Below are 19,302 nucleotides of genomic sequence, written 5' to 3' on the forward strand. Positions count from 1 at the left end.
AGGCGTTTTTCAGCATGAGCACAATTTTGGAATATACTTAGCAAAATAGCCTCAGGGATAGTCAACCGCCCTTATCGAACACCCACTATGGGCAGACCCCTGTGGCAGAAACTATGGGGTATTAGTGAAGAAATAACGAAGCAGCAGCTTACTATTTTCAGAGCATGGAGTTACGGACCATGCTGTAGCTTCGGCTTCGGTTTGTGTGGCAGAATCATTATTTCCAGATAATCTCAGCTCCTTCCATTTTAGAAATGCATTGGCCCAGAAATGGCCACCGATTATTTTAATGAACCTTTCCTATGAAAAGAACAAATGTAATGGACTGTGGGTTATCAGACGATTCCAAAGAATATAGCTGTAATGCAAGAAAAGACTGAGAATTAAACACATGAGCTAAGGTGTGCCTTGAGGTGGATAGGAGTAGAGAAGGAGCTTGGCCTAGTGGAAACAGGCCAAGCCAGGGAGTAAGAAGACCTGAGCTCTAATTCTGGATCTGCCATTTTTTCTGCTGTGTGACCTTAGGAAAGTCACGTAGCTTCTCTGTGTCTCGGTTGTCTGACCTGTAAAATGGCGATTAAAACTGTGAGCCCCATGAGGGACAGGAAGTTTGTCCAACCTTATTAGCTTGTCCAAGCTGATTAGCTTTGTCCAACCTGATCTACCTTGGTGGTTAGTACAGTGCCTGGGCTATAGTAGGTACTTAAATACCAAGAGAGGGAGAGGCAGAGATGGAAAGAGGGGGAAAAAGAGTTTCCAGTCCCAGGATATTCTCCCATTCTGAGGCACAGATGTCACATATCCTCACCCTTAATCTTATTTGTATGCTTTCCTACCCCTTATCCTATTGAATTTAAATAGATTACTGCTAGAATATTTATAAATTATTTCAACTCTTTGCTGATATATAAATCCAAGTATGCTCTTGGTACTGATCATCTGTGTCACATCCTCCTGCTTTTAAAACCAGAGCAGCATATACCACACATGCACAGACTCTCACTCTTGGCATGAAGTTAATTTTAGTCCTGCAGAAGGTGCCAAAATAACATCTTTGAAGAATGAAGGTATTACCGGAGTGAGACAAGGGAATGGTTCAAGTGCTAGGCTTGGGAAATCTTTAACTTCCGGAAATATTACCGAGGAGAAAAGTAAAAATGAAATTTGCAATTCTGAGGAGGGACCTGGGCTGTAACCCCCATCTCATGGCACAAAGGCCTGAGAGCTATTGCTTAATAAAATACTTTCCAATACCATAATCAGATCTAATCTGAGCCAAATTCACCTCTGACCAAGCTAGTGAACAAGCCTTCAATGAAACTCCCTATGACCTTCTAACATTTGTAAATGTCATTTTCAGTACTTCAGTTGCAGTATTATTGAAGTCTGTTGTTTTAAAAAAAGAACCTAAAAAACCTTTATTTTTAACTGTACTTAGTAGAATGGTTTCCTTCCATATAATTGCCAGATTACTATTAAATTCATTCAATTATATTTATTGAGCGATTACTGTGTGCAGAGCACTGTAAAATTGTAACTAGTACCCATTACTAAATCATTTCACCTCTTTTACTGACCTTTTCTCCGAGGCAACAGCCAAAACTCCCATTTCTTACATCTTGACAAAATGAGCATAGTATCTTGATTGTCTTTTCTGAATCCTAGAATATTTAAACGGGAATAATATTTTTCACATTTGTTAAATAATTGCTGTGGTTTAGTAGCCATTACTTCCCTAAAAACCTGTTACTATATTTTTAATAGACCCTTAAATGGATCTGGATAAGAGACAAAGAATGTGTGTGCATAGGTTTGTGTGCCTATTCACATGTTTATTTACTTAAAAATGTTTTTTTAAGTACAGTGAACTTCTGGTCTAACTCCCATGTTTGATTATTTCTGACGTAGTCATATTAGGAAATAGCAGCTCACGTGGGCTGCATCCAAGTGATGTTTTCCCGGGGGATTTTTTGGGAGCCTTCCTTTCAATAGAGGAAATGGGTTGAGTACAAAACTTCTAATTCTAGATCCTTCCTATCTAGGAAAGCTGCCTCCTTAGTACAAAAAAAAATGTGGATCCTTGCCAGAGGGTAACCATGGCATTCATCTGGGTAGAGGGAGGAAGCCACGTGCTCCTAAACTGCTCCAGCACAAATCCCCTCGCTTGGCACAGATGTGTGCGGAATGATTCAAAATGGGAATTTATTACATTTAATGCAATAGATTGATGTTATTAAACTTAGGTTGGGAGGGAAGTCCTGGGTTTGGAATAAATAAGTAATTGAGGGAGGGAATCGCTGTGTAAAGATTGGTATCAGGGTGCCTGAAGACACTACTCATGGCTGTACTTGGAAATAGATTTTTTTTTTCAAATTTATCATTTCTATTTAAGGCTTTTCTATTTAAATTAGAGTGGTAGCTTCCAATTCTCAACTCCCTCATCCATTTTGGGTGATGAGAATTTGTGCAGAAATATAGAGTTCCAATTTTTCTTTACAGGAAAATAAAACTTTTAATGCCAGTGATTGGCGAACACAAAATGCACCCTACAGCTTTTCTTAAACATAAACATCTTAGTGAAAACAGACTATATTATTTTGTTTGTCTAGGTAAAGATGTCTCCCCAGTAGAATTGGGAAAACTCTGAAGTAACTGTTGAGTGTCAGCATACATCAAAGGCGTGGTCTACTGTGACTTTATCAATCAGTCAGTGGTCTTTGAGTTCTCGATCAATCCATCAATGGTGTTTATTGAGCACTTACTAGGTGCAGAGCACTGTACTAAGCAACTGGGAAATATAATAACAGTTGGGAGACACATCCCCTGCTCACAGTGAGCTTACAGTCTAGAGGGGGAGACGGGCATTAATAAAAAAGAAATTATGGATGTGTGCATAAGGGCTGTGGGGCCCAAGCTGGGGTGAATTACAAGTGCGTAAAGGGTAAAAGAACCAAGTGCATAGATGACACAGGAGAGAGAGGGAGTCAGGAAAAGAAGATCTTAATTGGAGAAGCAGCAGTAACCTAGGGGAAAGAGTTAAAGCCTCCGAGCCAGAGGACCTGGGTTCTAATCCCAACTCCGGCAGTTGCTTGCTGGGTGACTTTGGGCAAGTCACTTAACCTCTCTGTGTCCCAGTTCCCTAAACTGTAAAATGGGGATGAAATACATGTTCTCCCTCCTGCTTCAACTGTGAGCCCTATTCGGGACAGGGATCGGGTCCGCCTAATTAACTTCTACCTACGCCAGCCCTTAGAACGGTGTTGGACACACAATAATCGCTTCAACAAATACCATTTTAAAGAAGGCCTCTTGGAGGAGATGTGACCTTAATTTGACGTTGGGGAGAGTGGTGATCTGGTTTATGAGGTGGGGGAGGGAGTTTCAGGCCAGAGGGAGGATATGGGAAAAGGGTGTACAGTGAGATAAATGAGATTGAGGTACAATGGGCAAGCTTGTGCTAGGAAGTAAAGTGTCGGGGCTGGGCTATAGTAGGATATCCGTGAGGTAAGGTAGGAATGGATAAGCTAATTGAGTGCTTTAAAGCCAATAGTAATAATAATAATGGCATTTATTAAGTGCTTACTATGTGCCAAGCACTGTTCTAAGCACTAGGGAGGTTACAAGGTGATCAGGTTGTCCCCCGGGGGCTCACAGTCTTCATCCCCATTTCACAGGTGAGGGAACTGAGGCCCAGAGAAGTTAAGTGACTTGCCCAAAGTCCCACAGCTGACAATTGGCAGAGCTGGGACTTGAACCCCTGACCTGTGACTCCAAAGCCTGTGCTATTTCCACTGAGCCACGCTGCTTCTCTGACTAGTAAGGACTTCCTGATAGATGTAGAGTTGTATGGGCAGCTACTGGAGGGTTTTGAGGAGTGGGGAGATGGGTACTGAACTTATTCATTTATTTTTTATTTTTGGAGAAATGATGGGGTCAACAGAGTGAAGTATGGACTGGAATTGGGACAGACAGGAGGGAGGGAGGTCAGCAGTGAGGCAGAAGCACTAGTCAAGGGGGGAATAATATAAGTTTGGGACAGGGACTGATGAATATGAATAAGAGAAGCAGCATGGCATAACGGATGGAGAACGGGCCCAGAAGTCAGAAGGTCAGGGGTTCTAATCCCGGCTCTGCTGCGTGTTCTGCTGTATGTCCTTAGGCAAATCACTTAACTTCTCTGTTCCTCAGTTCCCTCATCTGTAAAATGGGGATTAAGACTGTGAGCCCCATGTGGACAAGGACTGTGTCCAAACCTATTACCTTGTATGTAACCCAGCGCTTAGAACAGTGCCTGGCACATAGTAAGAGCTTAATAAATACTATAATTATTATTATTGTTATAAGTGCATGGGTAATTAATTAATGCTGATATTTGTTAAGCACTTACTATGTGCCAAGCACTATTCTAAGCGCTGGGGTAGATACAAGGTAATCAGGTTGTCCCATGTGGGGCTCACAGTCTTCATCCTCATTTTACAGCTGAGTGAACTGAAGCACAGAGAAGTGAAGTGACTTGTCCAAAGTCACACAGGGGACAGGTGGAGGAGGCGGGATTAGAACTCACGACCTCTGACTCCCAAGCCTGGGCTCTTTCCACTAAGCCACGCTGCTTCCCCTAGTAGCAATTTAGAAAGAGGAAAGGGCAGATTTCAGCCATGTTATGAGGATAGAACCGATCTAATTTGGCGACAGATTGAATAATGTGGGTTGTATGATTGAGGTGACTCGATGATTACTGTGTGCAGAGCACTGTACTAAGCGCTTGAGGGAGAGCAATTCAATACAGTTGGAAGGGTTTACAACTTAGAGGGGGAAACAGACACTGAAATCAATTCCAGATAGGGGAAATGGTAGGGAATAAGCTATGTACCTAAGTGTCCCGGGACTGAAGGTGGGGTAAAACTCAAGGCCCTGCTGAGAGCTCACCTCCTCCAGGAGGCCTTCCCAGACTGAGCCCCTTCCTTCCTCTCCCCCTCGTCCCACTCTCCATCCCCCCATCTTACCTCCTTCCCTTCCCCACAGCACCTGTATATATGTATGTATGTTTGTACATATTTAGTACTCTATTTATTTTACTTGTACATATCTATTCTGTTTATTTTATTTTGTTAGTATGTTTGGTTTTGTTCTCTGTCTCCCCCTTTTAGACTGTGAGCCCACTGTTGGGTAGGGACCGTCTCTATATGTTGCCAATTTGTACTTCCCAAGCGCTTAGTACAGTGCTCTGCACATAGTAAGCGCTCAGTAATTACGATTGATGATGATGATGATGGTAAATATCAAGTGCTTGAAGAGGGCAGATTGAAGTGTGTAGATAATGCCTAAGGGAGAGTGGGCCGGGGAGATGGAATGGGTCTCCTGTAGGAGATGTGATTTTAGCCATCAGACTTACGAAATGGAAATAGGAAATGGAATAGTGGAGGTCCTGTGTCAAAGCTCTCAAGTAGTGGTCAAAATGAGGTAACATACACAGTGCCCTTCTAAGAAATCCTTTAATTTCAGGTTGTTGTTTTTTTTTTTTTTCAACAAAAGAAAGGTATGAGGCCTTTAGGCCGCAAATGAGTTTTTAAATGCCATTAGCAAATCCATTTTAGTAACTCATTTTTCAGTACACAGGGAGTTCTGTGTTGACTCTAGTGATCCTCGTCCCATTCATTATCATCCATCTTGCAACTACACAAAGAGGAATTGAGGAGTAGATCTACTGATGGTAATGTCTGTGGAAATATACAAATTGAGATTGCCTGTTTGTTTTGTTTCGTGTTTTCTCTAAGGTTAAAAATTAAACTATTTCCTTTGTTAAAAAAGCTAAGGCATTTTTCAGATGCCAACCCTACTTCCTGAGGAAGTCTCTTTCTTTGGAAGTTTCTGCTGCAAAATTATGAAGGAAACGGAGATTTATTTATAAATGATATGCACCATATTGCTTAGATTTTACTCCGCCTCTTCCCACCTCCCCACCCAAAATCAAAACAAAAACCCCACAACAGGGCCTCTTGGGACGAGTGCTGACATGGAGAAAAATCAAAGAGGAAACAATCAGACTGGCTGATGGGAAGGCGAAAGTCAGAAAAGGCACCTGAGCTATGGCTGAGAATAATCTGACAAGGAACCAAAAGCAGACTTGAGCTTTAGAAAGGCATTGAGGACAAACCAGACAATGCCAAGTAATGGAGGTATATTAGGAGCCAGAGAGAGAAAGAGTTACCAGGAACAGAATGGAGCTTGGCTCTAGGGAAAGCAAACCAAATAAGACGAGCAAGAGCAACAGAGAACTAGCTTTTATCTGTCCCAGTACTTACTAAAGTGCCTGGTGTATATTACGCACTTAACAAATACCACTTTGCTGCTTTCCTACTACACTTGACTCTTATAATGCCAGCATGCTCACCGTGCCTTGTTCTCTTCTATCTCACTGCCGATCTCTTCGTCACGTCCTGCCTCTGACTTGAAATGCCCACCCTTTTCATATCCAACGTACGATCATTCTCCCCACCTTTAAAGCCTTATTGAAGGCACATCTCCTCCAAGAGGCCTTTCCTAAATAAGCCCTCATTTCTCCCTCTCTGAATTGCACTTAGATTTTCACCCTCCCTCAGCCCCACAGTGATTATGTACGTATTCGTAATTTATTTATTCATATAATTTTGTCTCCCCCTCTGGATTGTAAATTCATTGTGGGAAGGGAACATGTCTACCAGCTGGTATAGCGTACTCTCCCAAACACTTAGTTTAATGCTCTGCACACAGTAAGCATTCAATAAATATGATTGATTGCTACCATTAAAAAAAACGGGGCCTACAGAAGCTGGAAAATGGCTGAACAAAGTTATTTAGAGCCTAACAGAACTTCTAAAAAAGCAGTACAGTAGCCATTCAGTGGTATTGTACATCCCACAATTATCCGTGAGTTTCCACAATAAATTATCCACAACAGATTTTTTAAAATTTCACCAGTTCTTGGCCTACCTTCCATTATTTCCAAACACTACAGAACACTCAACTCTTTGACACTTACTCTTTCCAGTGTCCCATTAACACGTGGCTACCATATTCTCCATCCCTCAGAGAGGGACTAGGGCCACCTCCTCTCCGTTCCAGGTGCCCAAGATGCCTCCCCTGTTTTGAATAATAATAATAATGATAATAATAATCATGGTATTTAATGCTTATTTTGTGCCAAGCATTGTTCCTTTCTGCGTTATCTGTTCCAATTTGCCACCTCCATTAAGGCAGACAATAAAGAATTGCAAATATGACAAATATGCTGTAGAAATGCCACATTGATGTGAAGGAGCCTCTTTACAATTAGAGTGAAAGTTCAAGAATTCGGATTCATTACTTCACTGCAGTAATCAAACTGAGCATGAGCTAGTGAATTTTCACAGCATTCTGTGCATCTAAAGTCCACATAAGAATTGTTTGAATGCAGAGGTAAGACTGGGGTAGCATGACACATTTTTATTAAATAGTTTGCAGCAGGACTTTTAAAATCAGTAGTGAATTGTCACATATTTTGCATGCACCAGAAGCTGTTTCCTATTAAGAAAAGGGGCGGGAACTTGATCAGCAAAATTTTTGTTTCATTTTAGGTATACAATGGACATATATATGTTTGTGTATATACATATATAGGTGCCTATTTCAGCGTGCATTTATGATCAGAGTCTTTTATTGATGAAATGTCAAAGTGAAATGTGAGATATTGGTTTATTAACAAAAGTGTTCAACCAGACTAAGAAAAGAATCCTGTTTTCATGTTACAATACACAATTATGAAAGAAAATCAATGAGTTTTCACACTGCTCGCTAAATGCCTCTAAAATGCATTTGAATGTTTAATACAAATGTCTGTCTCATGTAATGAAAGTATTTTTAATTTAATATCATTAAAGAACAGTAATGCGAGTAACAAAACTTTATATTTTGATAGATTTTTGTGCTATTTTAAAATTAATTTAGTATTTCTTATCTACAAGTAAGCGATAGTCTAAGTTCTAGAGAAAAAGCCCTAGTAAAATGATCTCTGGAAATAGAAAGTGGGATGAGCAAGATAAATGAAATTGACAAATCTAAAGAATCCAGAAAGCATATTTTAGGCAGTAGTTACAGCTTCACTCTGTTGGTCAAGAGTTTATTAAATGTCTGCTCCCTGCTGAGCACTTTACAAGTGCTTGAGAGAGTACAGTAGTAGCAAGATGCAAATTTTCTGTCATTAAGGAGTTTAAATCTAGTGGGAAAACAAACAAAAATTATTTTAAAGGGAGGGGAACAGAAGGAAAAACAAGGCTGTAGCAAGAAGTAATGCCAACATGTCAGAATGAAATAACAATGAATAATGGAGTGTACAAATATATAAATGCACATGTATCTATATTTATATGTGCTGAGGATAGGATTCGAGTGCATTAGTGCCGAGAGTGGATGTTGACATGTCATGACGAGTGTATTGTGAATTAATCTGGAAGGCTTCCTGGAGAAGGCAACTATCTTCTCCACAAAACTTTCCATCAAACTGAAAAAGAAGAGTTCATCACTTTCGTCTTCATTTCTTTTATCCACCCTCTTAGGAACACTAATGCAGACTGAAATGGTGTAAAGTAGACAATAGGAAAGTGGGAAAAGGTCATCAAAAGGATTTGAAAATCCACATAAGGGATCACACTAGGCTGGAAGTCTTCGAGGCATAGCAGTACAGTGGTATTTTCTTTAAGGGACCCGCAGATTGTTGTTGACTGAGTGGTAACCTACATGGAAGATAGATGGAAAGGATTATGCATGTTTCACTAGAGAAACTGAAATACAGATGGTGAAATGACTTACCAAAGCCAGCTGATGAGTCGGTGGTAAAACGAAGAGTCTGACCACTCAATCATTCGAGCTTTAATATCAGTACTTGGTTTAGCACAGATTTTCTCTGACCAACTATTGCATCTTTACTGGATGTACTTGAATTGTACTTTCCAAGCGCTTATTACAGTGCTCTGTATACAGTAAGTGCTCAATAAATACAATTGAATTTATTCAATTGAATAAATTGAATAAATACAGTTACAATTGAATAAAAGAATGGATGCAATATATAAAAGACAATTCTTAGGATGAATTTATATGTAGAAAGGACGTTCAGTTTTTCTGTACATTTGAGCATCGGGCTCTTTAAAAGGTGCACACACTTTAATGGTCAGTCATCTATGTTTATTTAGGACTTTCAGTGTATAGAGCACCTGCCTTAAATCCCAGCTTTCCCAAGATACACATCTTGTCTTGAGAAATAGTTTGGTGGGAATTAAATGTAAAGAATAAAAGCAAAGTAGTGAGAACATTTACAGTTAGAAAGGCAAAGTAGTTCAGGGGAAAATGAACAACAAGCCATTTCTCACATTCAAATAGTGTGGTTTGATATTTTTAAAAATGCAATAATAATATGCTGCTTTTTAAGCACTCACCATGTGTCAGGCTCCATTCTAATCGCTGGGGTAGGTGCACAGTAATCATTTTGAACACAGTCCCTGTCCCACAAGGGGCTAACAGCCTAAGGAAGACAGAGAACAGGTACTGAACCCCTGTTTTACAGAGGAGGAAACTGAGGCCCAGAGAGATGAAGTGACTTGTCCAGGTTCACATAGCAGGCAAGTGGTGGAGCCCGGATTAGAATCCAGGTCCTCTGATTTCCTAGCCCATGCTCTTTCCACTAGGCCAAGCTGCTTTTCTACTTTATTTTTCTTTTAACTAAGGAACCTTAACAACTTATCCTAAAAGGGCATTAAAGACAGATCTGTGGTAGAGCAATCTACCTTTTCAGCAAACTGGTTGGGGCAGCTGCTGTCAGGTGCTATCAGACACAAGTTAGGAGGTAAGTTTGAAGATTGAGTCTTTCAGGGGAAAGATTATTTTACCGCTTGATGTTGAGTTTGTTTCTTTGGTGGTCCTGATGGAGCTGCTCTAGAAGCTGAGCTAGACGCAGGCACGACCTTCTGTACTAGAAGCAGCGAGAAGCAGCGTGGCTCAGTGGAAAGAGCCCGGGCTTTGGAGTCAGTGGTCGTGGGTTCAAATCCCGGCTCCGCCACTTGTCAGCCGCGTGACTTTGGGCAAGTCACTTCACTTCTCTGGGCCTCAGTTCCCTCATCTGTAAAATGGGAATTAAAACTGTGAGCCCCATGTGGGACAACCTGATCACCTTGTAACCTCCCCAGCGCTTAGAACAGTGCTTTGCTCATAGTAAGCCCTTAATAAATACCATTATTATTATTAATAATAATAATAATATTATTAATATTATTATTATTACTACTAGACCTACGTGCTTCAGCAGTGGAGAAGCTTGAATCCCAACACCACATCAGCCATACTGCCCGGCTACTTGGTATGGAATGTGCGGCCCCGCCGTCACCATGCTGCCTTTTGGTCTGCCTCTATTTTCCCTATTTTCTAACTTTTTAATCTAACCATGCATTAAAGGATGGAAAATAGGAGGGCAGAACCAGACAAAGCTGTGAGAGGGAGGCATCCATCGGTGTCACATACCAAGCCAGCTCGCTTCCGCTTGGGCCAGGAAGGAGAGACCAGGATCAAGACATCTGTCCGTGTCGAAGTCCCAGCTTGGGTGGAAAGTAGAGTATTTTCATATGGGTCATTCATTCAGTCATATTTATTGAGAGCTTCTGTGTGCAGAGCACTGTACTAAGCACTTGGGAAAGTAGGACACAACAGTGAACAGTGATATTCCCTGCCCACAAAGGGCTTACAGTCTAAAGGTGAGGCGACGGACATTTGTCTGTCCACCAGGACATTTAAAATTTTGTAGGTGGGGACTCGGGATTCTCAGGAGAAGGCTCGATACCCAGGACACACAGGTGCCTGTTAAGTGCTAGGTCGCTGTCATATCCGTACCCGCCACCTAGTACAAGGCCGCAAGGCCAGAGAGCAGAAACGCTTCCGTGGGCAGCACTCAATTTGCCAACCACCACCCTCAATGCACCGAACACCTGGCATCTTTCTCCAGGTGCCATCTGCATCTGCTGACTGGTTAAAGAGCTGGAGCAGGGCAGGCGAAAGGCTGCCCTTTCCTACCCTGGGGCATTCATCCATTCAGTCAATCGTATTGATTGAGCGCTTACTGCGTGCAGAGCACTGTACTAAGCGCTTGGGAAGTACAAGTTGGCAACATATAGAGACGGCCCCTACCCAACAGTGGGCGTCTTCTTTCTCCGTCCCGCCCCAGAGCTGTGCCAGGTGTGCCGCAGGAGCTGGTGGTGCTGCCAGTGTGCTTCAGCCCGGGCCCCGCACTGGTCACAGCAAGCCCCGTGGCCACCATCCTGCACTAGGCAACTGGGGAACTGCGCTGGTGCCCAGGAGATTTCCGTAGCTCTAATTGGATCCGCACATGCTCCAGAGCCTTTATTTCTCCTCCGCGGATCCTTGTGAAGAGCCGCCCGGCAGCGGAAGTTGGCAGCCAGACCTGAGGCGACCCACAAGGGAACGAACCGGGCAAGCGGAAGACCCATACTTCAGAATAATCCTTTCTGTACACTTCTGGACTGTTCTGGTTTATTTTTTACATCAGGTGCCAGCATTGGCTCGTTAACATTTTCCCCCTTCTCATCGGCTGCTGTGGTGATGTGTTTGTGTGCGCAGGTCCCCCTGGGTGGCCCTGGGCTTAAAAATAAAGCAACCATGAGGGACGAAGGGTAGGGAAGGTGTGAGACATGGGGCAGCCGAGTTAGGGGTGGGGACAAAGATTCGCGTTTGCAGCAAGGGAGAGCAAGAAAGGAGCGTGTATGGGTTGGAAAGGGAAAGGGAGGATTGATTTACCGGCGTTGTTGGGATGTAATTTGAGGGGCAGGAAGTACAGTCCCTGGGGTGCATCAGACACCGATACACGACTTATCTCTGGGCTGCAAGTTGTTTCAGGTGGATGGAGTCTGGATCGTGTCTTGTAGCTAAAATACACTTTAATGGAGGAGAGCAAGGTCTAAACTAGCTTTAGGATACACTGACATCTGGTGGTATTCTCGCATTCAAATAGTGTGTAGTTGTAGCTAGATAGGCATGCAAACATATATAGGAACCCCTCTTTAGAGTGAAAAAGTGATTATCCAAACGGAGACTTATTTGAATAATATTTTTAAAATGTCATTTAAAATAATTTGGTTCAATTATTCCCATTTGTAATGATCTAAATTAGCTTCTGTGTGTTCTGTTACCCAGACTTTTGGGAAGCTGAACCAGCTTGAGGCCCAAATAGTCTGGATTATCGTTGTATACTAGTGGTTTTTGATATAATCTAAGTGGTCACGATGATGTATTCTTTCATTTATATGATTTTAAAGGAATGTAAATATTGCCACTCTGACAAAGTCACCTAAAATAGCCCTGAGGATCCATTTAAGTGCTAGTAAATACCCAGTGCCCCTGCCAATCCGAATTATTGTAGGTTTTATTTTAGAATCTGTTTCTGACTTGAAGCTAAGTGAATATATTAACTTTTAACCCAGTTATTCTTTATATAAAAACTACCATATTAATTTTAAATTTTAAAGTTGAGATCACACTGTGAGCCCACTGTTGGGTAGGGACTGTCTCTATATATTGCCAACTTGTACTTCCCAAGTGCTTAGTACAGTGCTCTGCACACAGTAAGCGCTCAATAAATCCGATTGATGATGATGATGATGATGATGATGATCACACATCTGCAACTTCCTATTTTCCAGGAATTTGTAGTAGTAAAAAAACGGTTATTTTTGGACTTTACTTCCAAATGGCCTGCTTTCCTCCCCCCACAAAAAAAAACCCAACAAAAAACGAGGCTTTGTTTTATTTTTGTCTTTTTCAGTTGTAAAACAAAGCAGAGCTGATTATTGAGGCTTTTTACATGTTATTAATATGCAAAGTTATGTTTATTATTTTTTCTTTATGTGCAATTGTATCGTAACAGTCTCCCCCTTATAGTGAAGCCTCACAGATTATCTGTTCATATAAAGATTTGATGTTTTCAAGGTTTGAGAAGCCAAATAATACTTCATTTTTGCAGTGAAGTTGTAAACGGAAGACAGAATTCCAAGTTATGTGACTAATTACACTTGCTTTTTGGGTACTTAAACTTGCCATTTATGTGGTTGCAATTGCATAGATGACTACATTTAGCAAACAGTTTGGAACCTTGAAGTTACAGCCTGTGTTAACAGTCTGAAAGTGAGTCTTTTCTAACCCAACCCAACTAAGCATTTATTGCAGACTCATTTCCTCTTTTTCTTGTTGCTTTTACTCTGTTTATATAATTGTCTCCTCTGCTCGAACTTCCGTTGCCCCCTGTTTTTTCCTCATTGGAAATTCATTCTAACGTCAGACTGCCTTGCCTCCTGAAATGTTACTTGGCACTTCCTAAAGTGTTGCTTTTCATTAAGGGAAAGCTGTTTGTGGTGTATTGTTCATTGTCTATTTCTTCCCCTGACTCCTTTGAATATATAAGGGGCCCAGCCCTGGCAGATCTGTAGAAAGTAGCATATCTCTCCTCAATGTAGAGGAAATGAACAAGGCCACTGCCATTAGCAACAGGTACGGAATGTCTATAAGTCATTATTGCTAAACACTACAAATTTTATAGTTTAGGAAGTCTCAATCCCTGTCCTCAATCTAGTCCTTTGAAATTAGCGTGAGGAAAGGAATGAGTTGTATATGCACGGTGGGTTCTTTTTGGGCAGGGGATGTGTCTGTTTATTGTGTTGTACTTCTTCCAAGCCTATAGTGCAATGCTCTGCACACAGTGAGTGCCCAATAAATACGATTGACTGTGATGAGGGAAAAAAAAGGCATAACAGTGAAGTGACTTGCAAATGATTTATAAAAGCGGTGCCAGCACCCTGGCTGAAAATCAAAGGGAGCTGCACCTCCCCCTCATTTATTCAACTGTTGCTGCCGGTCAAGCCTGGTCAGCTTGGAAATGAAGGGCAACGAGCCGAGCCGGTGAAGGCAAATGGAGGATGTGCACAGGAGAAGAAAGCTTCATTGGCTTCTCTGTGGGAATGGGCTCCAGAAGATCCAGAGCTGGAACCAAGGATTCAAATGAACAACACCTGGAAACAGTTATCCAAAACAGCTGGATCTTTGCAGTCATCTCCCACTGAAGTCTGCACTTCCTCTACAAATGCTGCTTTATTCTACGACAAAAAGACATATTTCCTACCTTGTTGGGAAGTGTTTAGAACCTATTTGAGTGCCCTAGCCTGCTTTACCAAATTCAAACCTGTCTCACCTTGACTGCTCAGTGAGCCTTTATTGTGGGGTTCAATAATCGGCGGAATTAACAACAGTTTTTAAGTGCAGACGGTGTGGCAGGGTGTGTTGGTCAGACGTCAGTGTTTTCAGCATGGGGCAGGCATATGGATAGGACTGTACCATCAATAGCATCATCTTAAAAATTACAGATAGGTCTATCTGTATATACGCACTTACATATGCATGTTGTTAACTCTATGTGTATTTTTGCGCATCTGTTGTTTTGTGCTGTCGAGTCGTGTCTGACCCATTGTAACGCCACAGACACATCTCTTCCAGAACGCCCCACCTCCATCTGCAATTATTCTCGTAGAACCCGTGGAGTTTTCTTGGTAAAAATATGAAAGTGGTTTGCCATTGCCACCTTCCGCTCAGTCAACTTCAGTCCCTGCCCTTGACTCTCCCCCATGCTGCTGCTGCTGCTGCCCAGCAATGGAAGTAGAAAATGCAAAGACACAATGTTAATATACTGTTCCTTTCAGTCCCTTCAATTTCCATATAATTTAGTATTTTGTAAATAAGAAAAGTAAAAACCTTCTGTTTCTTTTTATCCTGCTTGAGTGGTGATCTTCCAGTTTTATAACCAGGTCTCACCCCACATTTATTGTATTTGATTTCCCTTTGAAATATCCATGACTTCTATTTTTCTCATTCTTTCATTTGCATCATTTAGGATACTCATGTCCTTGAAAGCCAAGCCTCATCGTTAATAAATACTATTGCAAAAGCTCTGCTTAAGTAATCCTTATTTATTATTGTTTCAACCAACCTAAAGTGTGTATTGAGCACTTTCTCTGCGCAGAGCATTGCAGTAAATACCTAGTAGAGTACAGTAGAGTTATTAGTCTCTGCCCTCAAGGAGTTCACAATCAAGCAAGGGAAATATTCTAAAATAAATTGCAGGTAGGAAGAAGCAAAAGATTATAAAGGTATGTAGGTAACCAATAAATCAATTGTATTTATTGAGTGCTTACTGTGTGCAGAGAACTGTACTAAGCGCTTTGGATGGTACAACACAACGATACAACAGACACAGTCCCTACCCACAACGAGCTTATAGGAGTGTGTGTAGGGTTTTGAATATCCAAGTGCTTAGGTAATGCAGAGTGGCTGAGATGGCAGTTGTAGGAGATACGGTGGTGAGATGAAAGATTAATCAGGGAAGGCCTGATTAGGAGGAGAAATGATTTCTGAAGGGCCTTGAAGATCGGAAGAGCATTGGTGTTCTGGGTGTAAACGACGAGGGAGTTCCAGGGAGAAGAGGTCAGTGAGACAAGAACACACGAGTAGAATGATGTCCCCATTTAGACTGTTAAGCTCATTGTGGGCTGGAAACGTGTCTACCACCTCTGTTGGATTGCACTCGCCCGAGCACTTAGTACAATGCTCTGCGCACAGCGAGCACTCGATATGTACCATTGATTAATTGATGTTTCAGGCCAGTGTTCTTGGCAGCAGAGGGAATTATGGCCTGGAGAAGGGAGAGACCGGAGGCCGGGAGTTCCCTCGAAGAGGTTGATGCAGAAGTACAGCTGGGATATAAAAAGTGTCCTGACCAGTGTGTGGGCAGTTGGGTTTAAAAGAAGGGTATTCTGGAGATGTTGTGGGGAAAGAACCAACAGGATTTTGGACAGAGAAGTAGCATGGCCTAGTGGAGAGAGAACGGGCCTGGAAATCGGAAAGACCTAGGTTCTAATGCCACTCTGCCACTGGTCTGCCGTGTGACCTAGGACAAGTCACTTTACTTTTCAGTACCTCCGTTACCTCAGCTGCAGAATGGGTATTAAAGTTGTGATTAAGATTGTATCTACCTCAGTATTTAGAACAGTGCCAGGCACTTAACAAATGCCACTATTATTATTAAGATTTGGGGACAGACTGATTATGGGGATTAAATAAAAGGGAGGTGTCAAGGAGGAAAGGTGGTGGTGTTTTTCAACTGTATTTGGAAAATTAGGTGGAGGAGAAGATTTGGAAGGGAAGAGAAGGAATTCACTTCTGGACACTTTGAAGTGCTAGTGGTGTAACCATGAAGAGATGTCCTGGTTGCTGGAGGAGATATGAGTAGGAAGAGAAGGAAAGAAGCCGGCACTAGTGAGGTTGATTTGGGAGTCACTCACATGGAGTTGAAGCCAGGAGAGCTGATCAACTCCCCCAAAAAGTGAATCTATGATGCAGGATAGAGAAGGACCCAAAACTAAGCAATGGGGGAGAACCCCTCAGTTAAGGAGTGGGAAGTGGAAGAAGAGTCAGTGAAAGAGATGAGAGGGTAGGCCAGGAGAATATGGTGTCAGAAACATAAAGGTTAGATGATGTCTACAAGAAAGGAGCAACCCACATTGTCAAAGACAGTAAATAGTGGAGTGTGAAGATGGAGTACAATATTAGATTTGGCAAGATTTCAGTAGGAGTATATCAGTAGTATTAGTTGCCTGCTCTGTGTAGGTTACTGTGTGAGGTACTTAGAGAACCTAGGAACAACAAAAGTTGTAATCCCAGCCCTTATAGATCTCCCCCGTCTAGACTCTTGTCTTCCCCTTCTAGATTGGGAGCCCGCTGTTGGGTAGGGACCGTCTCTATATGTTGCCAATTTGTACTTCCCAAGCACTTAGTACAGTGCTCTGCACACAGTAAGCGCTCAATAAATACGATTGAATGAATGAAAATATGAGGGGGAGGGGGAAAGTAATTATAATAATAATGATGGCATTTATTAAGCGCTTACTATGTGCAAAGCACTGTTCTAAGTGCTGGGGAATTTACAAGGTGACCAGGTTGTCCCACTTGGGATCACAGTCTTAATCCCCATTTTACAGAGGAGGTAACTGAGGCCCAGAGAAGTGAAGTGACTTGCCCAAAGTCACACAGCTGACAAGTGGCAGAGCCAGGATTTGAACCGATGACCTCTGACTTCAAAGCCCGGGCTCTTTCCGCTGAGCCACGCTGCTTCTGGATTAATTTATCTTCTATGGAATATATATTTACCAGTCCAAAGAGTTCCTTTCACATAGATTAAAAATATTTGTGTTGTGCTGGGAAATGGCATTTCAGTTTTCATATAGCAGTACTATGCTACCTCAGGTGTTCTTTTTTTTGTTTGATGATTGCATTTATTACTGTGCACCCCATAATTGAATATCATTAATTATCTACAATGAAAATGACTTGTCTCTTCTGCCTACAGGTACAACGCAGCCACAACCATCAGCAGCATGCGGCAGTGAGCTGGAGTGAAGTTGTACAGCATAGAGTGATGAAGCTGGATTTCCTTTGATCTTTGAAGACGTCCTTTTTAAAGGGGAAAGGGAAATGTTTTATGAGGTCATTTCTGGACTAATCATGTGGCACAGATATTAACGCGCTGGCACACTGGATTTCCTGAAGTTTGTTTTGCTGAACCCTAACCTGTTCTAAAGAGTCCTGAGTGACAGGTACTGTAAACATCCTACACTCTCAGCTGTAGATGTGAGAAAGCTGGGAGAAGGCTGTTTACTCTCTCTGCCTTGGAAATCAGCCAAAGAGAACAGAATTGAGGATCGTGTGGTGTTCCTGGGTGTCCATTCCGATGTTGTGCTTTATTAACATTTGAGGGTGAAATATTCAAAAGGAAATCTATTTATCTTGGCCAGACCAAGTAATGTTAATGGAATTATGTTCTCTTCATGCACTGGTTTATTTTTTGCAACTGTTGTGACTCCTTGATGTGATCAGTTCTTTGTGTTGTTGTGTCAATGGTGTGAAATACAAATATACAAATAAAATATGCCACATCATATAGTAATAGTAGTGAGCACCTTCTGAATGCTGTGTTTGGACTGTATTTGGGAAGAGCACTTCCTGCGCTCAGTCAATCAGTAGTATTAAGCACTTACTGTGTGCAGAACATTGTACTGTTTGGGAGAGAGTACAATACAACAGAGTTGTACACATTCCCTGCCCACAAGGAGCTAAGAGTGTAGAGGGGGAGAACGATGTTAATATAAGTAAATTGCAGATATGTGCATGAATGCTTTTGGGGCTGAGAGCAGGGTGAATATCAAGACTTAAAGTGTATAGGTAGGGGAGTAGGGGAAAAGTGGACTTACTCAGGGAAGGCCTGTTGGAGGATATTTGATTAAAATCAGGCTTTAAGGGTGATGAGAGTGATGGTCTGTCATATATGGAGGAGAGGTGAGTTCCAGGCCAGAAGCAGGATATGTCATGTGGTTGGCAGAAAGATAGACAAGATTATGATACTGCAGTTAAGTTGGCGTTAGAGAAGCGAAATAGAGGACTGGGTGGTAATAGGAAATCAGAGAGGTAAGGTAGGAGGAGGTGAGCTGATTGAGTGCATTAAAACCGATGACTAGGAGTTTCGGTTTGATGCAAAAGGGGATGGGCAACCATTGGAGGTTTGGGGAGATGTGGAATGAACTTTTTTTTTAGAAAAATGATCCTGGCAACAGAGTGGGAGTAAGGACTGGAGTGGAGAGCGGCAGGAGGCAGGGAGGTCGGTGAGGAGGCTGATGCAGAAGAAAAGGTGGGTTATGTGCATATCCATAAATTATACGTCGTTATGCATTTATATTAATGTTGGCCCTCCCCCTCTAGATTGTAAGCTCATTTTAGGCAGGGAATGTGTCTATTCTTACATTGTACTCTCCCAAGTGCTTAGTACGGTGCTTTGCCCACGGTAAGTGCTCAATAAATACAACTGAATGAATGAATAAATACTGTTGATTGATATAAGTGCTCGGGTCAATATAGTAGCAGTTTGGATGGAGAGGAAAGGGAATGTTTTAGCCATGTTGTGAAGATAGAATCGATATGATTTGGTGGCACTGAATATATGGGTTGAATGAAAGGGATGAGTCAAGGATAATGTCATGTTTATGGTGACACAGGGTGAATGGTAGTGCTGTCCATAAAGATAAGGAGTTCTGTTTTGGACGTGTTAAGTTTTAGGTGTTGATTGTACATCCAAGTAGAGATGTCCTGAAGCAGGAGGAAATGTGAGACTGCAGAGAAGGAAAGAGGTCAGGG

At 41.9% G+C, this 19,302-nt stretch overlaps 1 long non-coding RNA gene across 1 annotated transcript in view; it reads left to right on the forward strand.

Moving 5' to 3' along the window:
- The window catches only part of LOC119929850, a 53,900-nt gene extending 35,973 nt beyond the window's left edge, over positions 1-17,927 (forward strand). Inside the window, exon 3 of the long non-coding RNA XR_005451595.1 lies at positions 17,465-17,927. This is a non-coding gene — a long non-coding RNA (uncharacterized LOC119929850). The remainder of the gene's footprint in view (positions 1-17,464) is intronic.
- The last annotated feature ends 1,375 nt before the right edge of the window (positions 17,928-19,302 follow it).

This window comes from Tachyglossus aculeatus, chromosome 1 (genome assembly GCF_015852505.1).
Source record: "Tachyglossus aculeatus isolate mTacAcu1 chromosome 1, mTacAcu1.pri, whole genome shotgun sequence".
NCBI lineage: Eukaryota > Metazoa > Chordata > Mammalia > Monotremata > Tachyglossidae > Tachyglossus > Tachyglossus aculeatus.